The following is a 12,642-nucleotide window of genomic DNA, read 5'->3' as shown; positions in this document are numbered from 1 at the left end:
ATTTCAAATAAGACCTGGAACATCTAGACAGGCACTGAAAAAAAAATTCATTTCCTCAATGTATTAGATCAAAGAAGGACTGGGCAAAACATATTTAAATTATTCACAATGTCAAATAAAGGAGGTTGGGTTACTTTCTTATTCTTATTTTCAACTACTGTTTAATTTTCTTTGTTTGTTTTATTTTCAGTTTACTCAGTCCAAGAACATATTGTTTGCAGAGCATTGTAATTCGCTGCCTTTTTACAGGGTAATTTCTGTTTGGTGAATTTTCAAAGTATTCTTTGGGGGAGAATATTAAAAAGCTCTTGGCTGTATTTAGCCCAAATACAGGCAGATATGAAATGATAAAATGTTCCTGATTTGCAGCGCTCTCTTTGTTCTCTCTGATAATTTGGGGATTTCTACTCAGGGGAATAGGAGTTATTGTTCAGGATTTTGCTAATCAGGCTACTGATCCATCTCTGCCTCACCTAAATCATCATTGGAACTTCTTGTTTTGTCCTTGTTAGTACGTAACTCCAGGTAATAAAATTATAGGTTACTTCAATTTATCTACCCCTGTTTGTTAAATTGTCTCCAAATGGCTTTCAAACATTTTTTTTTTTTTTTTTATCACTACCAATGGAACTTTCTGAATAAAAAAGCACATCTCTGGCCAGGACAATAGATTCAGATGAAATGGAAATCATTGTTGAAAATAAAATAGACTCTAGAGAGCACAGGACAGTGAAAATCACCGGTTCACAAAGAAAGTTTCACAAAGAAAGTCGTTGAAGCTTTAATGAAAGGCAACAAAGACGCAGGAGGCCAAGCAACAGACTCCAAAAGGAGGCAAAAGGTCATGTCTTTTTATACACACTCTTTTATGTTGCTTTCAGGATGGGTTAAGTTCTTAGAGCAGCATAAATTCCCCACAAGAACCCTTAAATTCTCAGCCCTCCTGCCAAGAAAGTGAAGATACATATGCATCTGTTTGGAAATTGCCCAAATGCATGTGAGAAGTGGGCCAAGCAGCCTTCACTGCCAAACAGTCCCTGGATCCAGTCAGAGCCTCAGGCAGAGGATGGATCCTGTCACAGTCTCATGCAGAGGACTTTATTTTCAGGATGAAGGCACCTGCAGACAATACTGGGAAGGGAGGAGGGGGAGGCAAGGATATTTTTGGCAACAGGATATCAGGGTCTGCTTAGAATGGAACAAATGAATCAAATTCCTCTCTACTAAATGTGGCTATTTAAAGAGACACACCCAAACATGTCTGCTTTTAAAACCAACGTTATCTGCATGAAGGACTAAATCACTCACCACCACCACCACTACCAACCCCTCCCACCCCCGCATCCGCTGCCATCTTCTACTCAACATTATTTTCTTGTTATCTGGCTGAGTTTATGGTCAGGGAAAGGTGATATCCATGGACCTTAGGATTCAGGGTTTCTTGACCACTTACTTAAATCAGCATCTTCCATTTCCTGAGACATGTGAAACAGTTCAAAGGAGATTCCATTGTTATCTCTGCTCAGACAGGCATATTTAAGAGAGTATTTGACTCCAGGATCTTTTTTGAAGTGCATACCTGTGTGTGATTTTGCGCAAGACCTCTGATAGTTAATAGTGGCCTCCATATTTACTACATGTTTCACCTGAGTAATATGAACATTCATGTTAATGTTTGTAATGTAAGAGTTGGAGAAACATTTGCATATTTATATTTGTTTAACAGTTTCCAAGTTTGAGTAACTTTCCTGATAATCTTATGCACTAGGGCAGTTATTCCTATGTCAGTCTACATGTGCAAATACAAATGGCTCAAAGGATGTACCTCTAGTCAGTTGTATCAGAAGCCTCTCCACTAAACTGGCCTTTCCCTTCATCAGAGCTCTAATTAATTCTTAGTGGAGGCAAGAGGTCAAAGGGAGGCCTGCATAAAATTGCATTGCTACTGGGAGTACCAAAAGCCATGTGTATCATCAGGATTTCTTGAAAGTGAGTGGATATTTATCAACTTTTCAATTCTTATTCTTTCTTTTTTATCAGTCCACCTATATTCCCAAACTCTATCCAAGTTTTTGATCTTTTCTTCCTGAGGATTTGATGTTCTCATTTCTTTCTTCTTTTCTTTCCTTTTTTTTTTTTTTTTTTTAATTGAGAGGAGGGGAGGTAGGGAGGCAGAGAGACAGAGAAACAAGACTCCCGCATGTGCCCCAACTGGGACCCAGCTGGTAAACCCTGTCTGGGACTAATGATCTGCCCATTTGGAATCACTGCTTCGTTGCTCTGCAACCAAGCTATTTCAGCGCCTGAGGCAAGGCCATGGAGCCATTCTCAGCACTTGGGGCCAACTTGCTCAAACCATTCAAGCAATGGCTGGGGGAGAGGAAGTGAGAGAGAGAAGAAGATGGGGAAGGGTGGAGAAGCAGATGGTCACTTCTCCTGTGTGTCCTGACGGGGAATTGAACCCAAGACTTCCACACACTGTGTCAGCACTCTACTACTGAGCCAACCAGCCAAGGCATAGTGTTCTCATTGTTTTACTTCTACAGCACATTGTTTGTGGCCGTGTGTACTAGTTTCTGCACCTGTAAGACTGGAACCCGGATCTCATGTTCTTTTTGCCTATAAGGGATAGTGATGACACAGAAATGATAAATCCTCCAACTTTGAGACTGTTCTAAGTCTCCATGCCAGCCACAGGGTGTTCTTGCCAATGCTGGCCTACCCATTTCCTACTTTGGCTATGAGTACAGATAGAAAATGCCATCTGGGAAGAGCAACTGCCCTTCCCTATGTGCCAGACTGGCCAGAGACCCAAAGACCATGGGTGCCAAGGGCAGGCTCTTCTCCCTTGTGGCACCAAGCAGGGCCACAGCCTGGTTGTTCAGCTGGAGGTCTTGTTCCCACCAGCCAAAGGAGGAGGGATAGGTGTCATGATTGCTATGACTTGCAGTGAGGAACTTGTTTCTTATTTATTTATTTTTAGAGAGAGGCAGGGGAGAGAGAGGCAGGAACATCAAGCTATTCCTTTGTGTGCCCTGACCAGGGAATCCAGCTATCAACCTCCACACTTTAGGATGACACTCCAACCAACCAAGCTATCTGGCCAGGGCTTAATTTTATTTTTTTAGAGACAGAAAGAGGAAGGAAGAGAGAGGGGAGGGGGAAGAGAAGCATTCATTTGTTGTTCCTCTCAGTCATGCATTCTTTGGTTGCCGCCTGTGTGTGCCCTCACCGAGGATCAAACCTGCAATCCTGTTGTTTTCTGATGATTCTCTTAGCTGACTGATCTAATTGACCAGTGTTCTTTTATTTTTTAAAAATACTCTGTCCTGGGCGGTTGGCTCAGTGGTAGAGCATCAGCCCAGTGTGCCAATGTCCTGGGTTTGATTCCCAATCGTGGCACACAGGAGAAGCACCTATTTGCTTCTCCACCCTTCCTCTTCTCTCTTCTCTCTCTCTCTCTCTCTTTCTATCCCCTCCCCCACAGCCATGGCTCAGTTGGAGTGAGTTGACCCTCAGCACTGAAGATGGCTCCATGGCCTCCGCCTCAGGTGCTCAGTGGCCCAGATGGGCAGAGCATCACCTGGTAGGGGGCTTGCTGGGTGGATCCTGGTCAAGGCACATGTGGGAGTCTATCTCTGCCTCCCCTTCTCTCACTGAATAAACGAACAAACAAATAAAATAATTCCATTTTAATTGGCACGTAGAATTATTTTAATTTCAAATGTACAACATAGTGACTGGACATTTATACACTTTTTGTGTGATTACCATGATAAGCCTAGTAAACCATCCGTAACCACACGTAGTTGTTATAATATCATTCCTGCACTCCCTAAGCTGTATGTATACTACATCCCCATGTGACTTATTTATTTTGTAACTGAGAGTTTGTACCTCTTAATACCCTCACCTTTTCCCCATTTCTCCAACCTCCTTTCCTTGGGCAGCCGTCAATTTGTTCTCTGTATCAACGAGTTTGTATCTGGTTTTATTTGTTTATCTGTTTCAGGTTTTAGAATGAAATCATATGGTACCTGTCTTATTTATTTCATTTAGGATAGTACCTTCTAAGTCCATCTATGTTGTCACAAATGACAAGATTTTATTTTATTTTTTAAGGTGGAGTTTTACTTCATTATACACACATACACACACCCCCACACACATCTTCTGTATTCATTCATGTATTGTTAGACACTTAGGTTGCTTCAGTATCTTGGTTATTATAAATAATGCTGCAGTGAACATAGGTGTGCATATGTCTTTTTGAATTAATGGTTTGTTTGTTTTTTGATAGATGCCAGGAGTGGAATTTCTGAATGTACAGTAGTTCTTTATTTACTTTTTTTCTATACAATTTCTCAAACAGGGCAAGAGGGTTGTTTCCCTTTTCTTCACATCTGCACTTATTTGTTACCTATTTTGATAAAAGCCATTCTGACAGGTGTGAGGTGATATCTCACTGTGGTTTTGATTTGCATTTCCCTGATGATTAGTGATGTTGAGCATCTTTTCATGTGTCTGTTGGCCATCTGTATGTCTTTCTTGGAAAAATATCTATTCTGGTCCTCAGGGGAGGTTATTTCTTGATGAATGCCTTTGTGATTCTTTTAAACTCTGCTGATTTAATTTGGTCTTTAATATGTGGACTCTGGTGTCTCAGAGTCTGACCCAGTAACTATCTACCTCTTTTATTAAGTGACTCTGGGGCTAATCTTGACATTGTCTGGTGTGATGCATGCTGGGATTTCCACATAGGCTGCTGAGACAGTGCCACACTATACTACCAGATATATTCAACTTTTGAAGGTGTTTTTTAATTTTAATTTCAAATGTACAACTTTAATTGAGGTATAATGAGCTTCTTTAATTGAGGTATAATTGACATTATATTAGTTTCAGATGTACAACATAATGATTCAATATTTCTATACATTGCAAAATGATCACCACAGTAAGTCCAGTTAATCCTGTCCCCATATATATAGTTACAGAAATTTTTTTCCTTTAATGACTTTTAAGCTCTCCTTTAACAACTTTTAAGTGCAAATTACTAGCTGTAATTTGTAATCAACATGCTATATATTATATCCTCATGACTTAATTCATTTTATAACTGGAAACATGTCCCATTTGACCCCCTTCACCTGGTCCCCGTCCCCCTGCCTCTGGCAACCACCAGTCTGTTTTCTGTATCTTCAAGTTTGGGTTTTCTGAAAGTATACTTTTAATAACAACAGGTAAGTTGGCTAAATAAATTATGGTACCTTTATTCAATGGAATACTAAGAGCTCATTAGAAAGGGTGACGTAGCACTGTATTTATTGATCTGGAAAGATGCTCATGACATAATAACATGTATAAAATTCTACTTTTGTAAAGTTGTGACATTAATATCCATATATATTTATACATGTGGACAGATATCTAGAGGGTTGTTTATAAATTAACTATGGCCATCGCTAGGTGATAGATTCTTATATGACTTACAAAATTTTTTTTACTATTGGTAACTATGTGAGGTGATGGACATGTTAATTAACCTTATTGTGATAATCACTTTGTAGTACATACATATATTAAATCATTGCATATACCTTAAACTTACACAGTGTTGTATGTCAATTATATCACAATAAATCTGAAAAAACATTTTTTCCCAGTGTGTGCATAAGTTTAAATTACTTAGAGTTAGAGTCTCATTATTACTAACAGGAGAAGGTAAAGCTGTTTTGATAAAGGATGTCTTCTACTAGGTATTATTTTTGATGAGCTTTGCAATTGCATCCCCTTTACAGTATCAGAAAGCATTTACAAAGTGTACATTTGTAATTGAGTCATTTTTAGACACTAGAAAAAGAGTCATTTAGATGAAACTTAACCCCACTCTTCCATAGCAAAATAAAGCAGGAACGTGAAACACAATGGCAACCAAATGATAGTGAAACTCATATATGCAACAAACATGAACAGTCAGTGTTTCCCTAATCTCTAACGCCTATTTCATTCTGAAGTCTGTGAAGACACCAATCAGAACTGATTTACATGTACAGGATCTGGGTTGTTTGGATACATTTGAGTTCTTTGGATACAATTGCCACAGGCATCTTTGAATTCTAAAAGTATAGAAGACCTATAAGTTCATTCAGTTCAACCGTTTACCTAGTACACAATTCTCTTCCTGCATGTAGCTCTTATATCTAATGAGAAGTGAGCAGGTTTCTATAATTTACAGTTTGCCAGAGCTCTCCAGAGAAACAGATAGGCTTTTTAATTTTCCTGAGTGTATGTTCCAAATGCAGGTAATGGTGTTTGCTAGTGGTTCTCAGGTGAATTCTCCTAACTCTGTAGTCAAAAACATTAGTGGGAGGGTGGTGGGAAGCAGGGAGAAGAGGGTCCTCAAAGCATCATTTCAGTGAGAAGTGTTACGTGACTTTTAGATAAACAATGGAGATCAATGCATTTGTCAATGATTAATAATACATAAATGATGTTAGAATCAGGGAGGAAGGAACAGCTGACAGGAGAGAAATTGAAGTATTTATGGAACGAGGAAGAACACACCAAGGTAAATACATCTGGAAACTGAAATGACAGGAAAGGAGAAGATGGAGTAAAGGTAACATCAGATGGAGAAGAGAAACTCCGATGATATCAAAGTCAGGTTTACACAGCAGCACACTGGTTTTCTTCAACAGAGAAAGTCCAGGATACAGGAATCCAGAAGCCCATTACTTTCCATATTCATGTAACTGGTTCATCTACTACTTGGATAGCAAGATCTGCTTTTATCTTGTCTGGAGACTTAATTGTTTAAAAGGAAAACAGAACAAAAATGGGGGTTTTATCCTACGACTCCAAAAGGGTCTGTAGATAGAATTCAGAGGCCCATGAACTTGAATGGGGGAAAAACACCCTTTATTTTTACTAATCTTTAACTGAAAGTCGGTGTTTTCTTTCATTATGAAGGCAGGCCAGACCTCACAGTTGCATTGGAAGCTCTGTGACTTTGTCAGCAAAGGAACTCATAGATACTTTTTGTACCATATTAGAGCTTCTGCAGAAATGTTGTTTATGGCTGTCACTTAAGGTATGACAGCTGTTTGACCCTCTGCCCAATTCTGTTATTTAATGAGTTAATAAATAAGAACATACATTACTATAGTACAAATTAATTTGTTTAAACATTTTTATATAATGGCTTGCTTTTAAGCCTTCTGTATTTTATTTTATGCATGTAAGCACATTATTCTCAGAAGGGGTTCAAGAACTTTACCAGCGAAGATCCCCTATTTCAGACTCAGAAAGAGCCTTTATCTAAGATGACATACTTGCTCTGAGGGCACATGAGCCTGCCCTCGTCAAGGACACTCTTAAAACTGCCTGTATTTCTTACTGATGTGACTGAGCCAAGCATCCCACAGGCAGCCTGGGACCCAAATGCTGCAAACCACACAGGAGTGTAGTTAGGGGGGAGTCCTATTCTTCCTGTCCGGGGAGGGGCACCTCCTTCAGAGTGTTAGTACATTTTAGTGGTAACACAAACTGATGAGATTCCTCTGGTCAATTAAAAACATATTACTATAAAATATTATTTTTTTATAATTATGTCCATAAAGGCACTACATGAATAAAAGTGACACTATGGACACCTACCTGTTTTGAGTCAGGAAGGACTTTACTGTTCACCAAGTTGACACTCATTTCAAGGCTCATATGTTGAGTGTTTCCATGTTTTCTGTAGGTGTAATAATTCCAAACCCAGTTGAAATCAGCAAAGCTTAAGCATGAAGGTGCAAACATTGATTTGGTTTAAGCAATTGTATTTTGCCCACATTGTCTGCACCATCTTGCGTGTATAACACTCTTGTGAAAATTCTGTCCAAACGGACAGACGGCATTGAAGGGGAAAAAAATAGGGGGGCTCTATAGTTATAGTGTTCATCTGTTTCCAACAAAGGACGCCCCTACCCAACTCTGCCTCTTCCACACAGCTACAGTGAGGGACTTCGAGCAGATGGTTCTACCGCGTCAGGCCCACAGCTGTGTGTTTCTGGCACAAGAACAATGTTTGAATTTTGTGCAGAAATTTTGTAAGATATGTTTCTTGTTGCCTTTTCATGAATTGTGTTTGGTAATTTTTTTTTAAATCATAAAGAGTCTGGAGACCATATTGAGAAAATGCTGGCAGGGGCAAGCTATTTGTTCGCTAGCCAGATTTATTTAAAGAGGATCAATCACATCTAATTCCTGGAGGAGAGGCAGCCCACTGGCACCAGCTGTGCATCCCAACAAACTAGAATTTGAACTGCAGCCACTTGGTGTTTCCTCTCCTGCAACTGACAGTTAAACTTCTCCCCAAGCCAGGTAGGTGAGAGCACTTCTGTAGAAAACGCAGAGGAGGCTAGAGCTCTTCAGCATCTAGAAAACTCACTCTCTATATCCAACACATATTACAGTGGTACCTTGAGATATGAGTTTAATTCCTTCTGTAACTGAGCTCGTAAGTCAGTCAACTCGTATATCAAACAAATTTCTCCCATTGAAAATAACTTAAATAGATTTAATCCGTTCTAGCCCTGTGAAACATCCCCAAACCATCTTAAATTATGAAAAAAGACACGTTTTTAATTAAGAAACACACATGTATACTTTACCAATGCATAACAAAATATATGAAATAAAAGAAAAAAATCTTATTTAGTACTGTATTCTTACCTTGGAGACAGATGAGTGTGGCTAACGGAGGTGAATGGTGGAAGAGGAGGGAGGGAGGAAGGGATGCAGGCACTATGGACACGTAAACTAAAACTGCACGTTCTTAACACTAAATGTAAACAGACACTGCATTTTCTTTACTTTAAACAAAATTAAAACTGCACTTTCTTTACGTAAAGTGAAACCACAAAAAACTTAATTGTAAAAAAATGCACTTTCTTAACTTTAAACTTAACCTAAGCTTAACATTATGTATTTTTCATTTAATCATCACCTGTTTTTGCCTTTTTGACTGCACTTTCGGCACTTTCACTTGCAGGACTTTTGAATAAAAATCTATCCAAAGAGGTTTGCTTTTGCCTGCCTTTTAAAATGTTATGGAAATGTGACAAACAAGTATCATTAAAAAGTGCTGAAGCATGACCAGTTGAAACCTTTTCTGGGTATTTCTTTTCAATGAAACTTGAAAACTTCTCCCACATTGCCAGCATGTCTTTAATTTCACTTGTGGAAATCACTTCCTCCGACTCTACCTCCTCCTCACTACTAATCTCTTGCAGAAGCTCCATGTGTTGCATCATCTGTAGCTCCTTCAACTCCTCAGTTGAGAGTTCCTCCTCATGTTCCTCGACGAACTTGTTTACATCACCCTCATCTACCTCCAGACCCATCGACTTTCCGAGGGACTCAATCTCCTCCAATGCTTCTACCTCAGTCTCAGTCTCTGGTTCGATCCTTCGAAGTTCCTGTCTGCAATAACATCAGGCCATAACTTTTTCCATGCCAAGTTCAAGGTTCTTCTTGTAACCCCTTGCCATGCCAAGTCAATAATACGTAAACATATCATGATGTTGTAGTGATCTTTCCAAAACTCTCAAAGGGTTAGATTTGTATTTTTAGTCACCTCAAAGCAGCAGCGGAACAAGTGCTTTGTGTAAAGCTTCTTAAAGTTGGAAATGACCTGCTGATGCATAGGTTGCAAGATTGAAGTCGTGTTGGGTGGGAGGTAGAGGACTTTCACGAATTTGAACTCATCGAGAAGTCATCTTCAAGACCAGGTGCGTGGGCTGGAACATTTTCAAGGATTAGTAATGCTTTCATTGGAAGTTTATTTTCTTGAAGATATTTCTTCACTGCAGGACCAAAGACAAGATTTACCCATTCAATGAAAAACTGCTGCAATCAGAGCATCGCACCCTGGTGGGCATGCCAGGTGGATCCCAGTTAGGTGCACGCAGGAATCTGTCTGACTGCCTCCCCGTTTCCAGCTTCGGAAAAATACAAAAAAAACCCAAAAACAAACCCAAAACAAAAACAAACTGCTGCATAATCCATGCCCTAGCATTGGCGTGCCACATAACCTGCAGTTTTTCTTTAAGAATCTTGTGAGTTTTAAAGGCTCGAGGATTTTCAGAATGATACACTAGCAGTGGCTTTACTTTACAGTCACCACTAGCATTTGCATACAATGCAAGGGTCAGACGGTCCTTCATGGGTTTATGGCCTGGCAGCTTCTTCTCCTCTGTGGTGATGAAAGTCCTCCGGGGCATTTTTTTCCAAAACAATCCTGTTTTCGTCACAGTTGAACACTTGTTGGGGGAGGTAGCTTTCCTTTGTGATATGCACAGCAAAAACATGCGATGTACTCCTCAGCTGCCTTAACGTCAGCACTCACAGCTTCACCATGCCTCACCACCGAATGGATGCCAGATCTCTTCTTGAAATTTTCAAACCAGCCGTGACTTGCCTTAAACATATCTTCTGCTGTCGCTTTTGAGGTTGATGGTTCTTTCTTCTTCAAGTTGCCGTAAATAATACATGCCTTTCGCATATTATAGTCTCCGTCACTGTATCTCCTGCCAGCTCTTTCTCTCTCACCCACACCAGCAGAAGCTTCTCCATTTCTTAATGGATATTTGTCTTTAATTGGGACAGAATTGTAGATCCTTTTGCTGGATTTGGGCTTTTGATGGCATCATTTTGTTTAAGGATGGTACAAATTGTAGATGTATTGTGGTCGTACAGCCTTGCCAGTTCAATCACTCATACACCACACTCATATTTTTCTATTATTTCTTGCTTTACTTCTATCGACATCATTCTCTTCTTCTTCTCACCACTGTCCTTTACAATCACTTTCTTCAGCCCCATGATATCACACAAAAAAAGTTAGTAAAAAATGCAAAAATGATGCAAGAACTAGTACAGTGCACAAGATTCGACTTGATTCTGTGGGTAACATGTGAGAAAGAACAAGATGCTGGTGTTGTGCTGCCGATACTGGACTCGTGCGCCAATGTGCCAACTAGCGGCAGCTTTCCGAATCACGACTCGTATCTCAGAATTTCACTCTGATCTCGAACAAAATTACGGACCAAGTCGCAACTCGTATCTTAAAAATTTGTATGTTAGTCTGCTCGTATCTCAAGGTGCCACTGTATTTCAAATTGAGGAGGAAAGAACTAGAAAGCATCCAGAATTGCTTTTGCTAATGAGGTCCAAAGCTGTTTGATTTCATAGACGTGGTAACAGGTCATTGCTGGGTCTACCACAAAGGACTTTTGCCATCTTCATTCTAAGAACAATTTAGAGTAAAATTATGGGAAAGTTTCTGTGTCCCCTACACTGCAGGTTCCATTTTGTCTAGGGTTTACTGACTTTTCCGAAATAACCCAGCAAGTCAGAGTAAACACAGACATAAGGTGCAGGCTTCTCTAATTCCAACCACATGTATAATTCAGCAGGACCCACTGATGTATTTAAAGAATACTAAACTGGCCACTTTCTAAAAGCAGAGATGTGAACATAGTGGGTTATAAAACTTTCTCTATTTTGTTTTGAAAGAAAATGCACACTTTCCCCCTGGAAACCCCGTCATTTCCTCTGGTTCCCTTAATCCTAAACTTGGTGTTGAAAATAAATTTTAGGGTAGTTTGCACTATGTTGTTGAAAGGTCTTTGGGACTGCTACTGTTATCAGAGAAAGGGCTCCAGTGCCATTCCAGTGCCGTTATTTGATAGTGTGTCTGGCCGTGTGCAGCTGGCAGCCAGCCCGCACTCGGGGCTGTGTTTGGAGCTGTTCCTGTGATTGACAGGACCCTGGAACAGGGTCAGGGCTTCAGCAGCTGCATGAGGGAGAGATTCCTCTGTCTCCCATCTGATGGATAAACCAGAAGAATCTGGCCGTGCGATTCATATTAATGGCTGTGGCCAGCCTTCCCTTTCATGATTTTCTTGCTTTTTCATTTTGTTTGAGATTGAATTTGAAAGTGAACTTTGTTCCACACTGTAGCCTATGGCAGTGGGCAAATGAGATAAAACTGCACGGAGGAATAGCACGCGGACTGCACACCAAGAGTTGATGTATAAAAAAATGGAAATGACAAGGGTGGTTGTAGCTGACTTGCTTTAATAGGAGCCGAGGAGTTTTAGAGGGAGGCTGAGTGGTGGGGAGAATGAGCTGGAGGTTTTAGTCATCTTCATCTAACTGGCTTTCCTGGAGAAAAGTGAAAGCAAGCTCCGAAGTGCCCAAGCAGACATGAAGAACAAGGATATCACAACCATGTCAGCAGCAACCACAGCTCAAAAGCCTATACTACACCCATTTGCTGGGGGCCGTGGTTTGTTTTGTTAGGAATGAAGAGGTTTCATGGGCCCTATTAGAAAAGAAAACCAGAAAGACTAGTGATGACAACAAAATGCAACACCATCTTGAAAGAATAGAGGCATCCCTATCTCATCTTCGTTCTTGCCGCATCCGACCCAGATTTCAGATTTGGGAGTGGGGTACATCTGACTTGTAATGAAATTGGCTGTAAACCATTCCCATCTTCCTCACGATCTTACATCCCTGCTACTTCTCTTGCAGTTCTTCCAGCCTGTGGCTTGTCTTCTCCTCCTCTGCTTGTCTTTTGCAGAACAG

The sequence above is a fragment of the Saccopteryx bilineata genome, chromosome 4 (assembly GCF_036850765.1).
Source record: "Saccopteryx bilineata isolate mSacBil1 chromosome 4, mSacBil1_pri_phased_curated, whole genome shotgun sequence".
Lineage (NCBI taxonomy): Eukaryota > Metazoa > Chordata > Mammalia > Chiroptera > Emballonuridae > Saccopteryx > Saccopteryx bilineata.
This window is presented reverse-complemented; position numbering follows the sequence as displayed.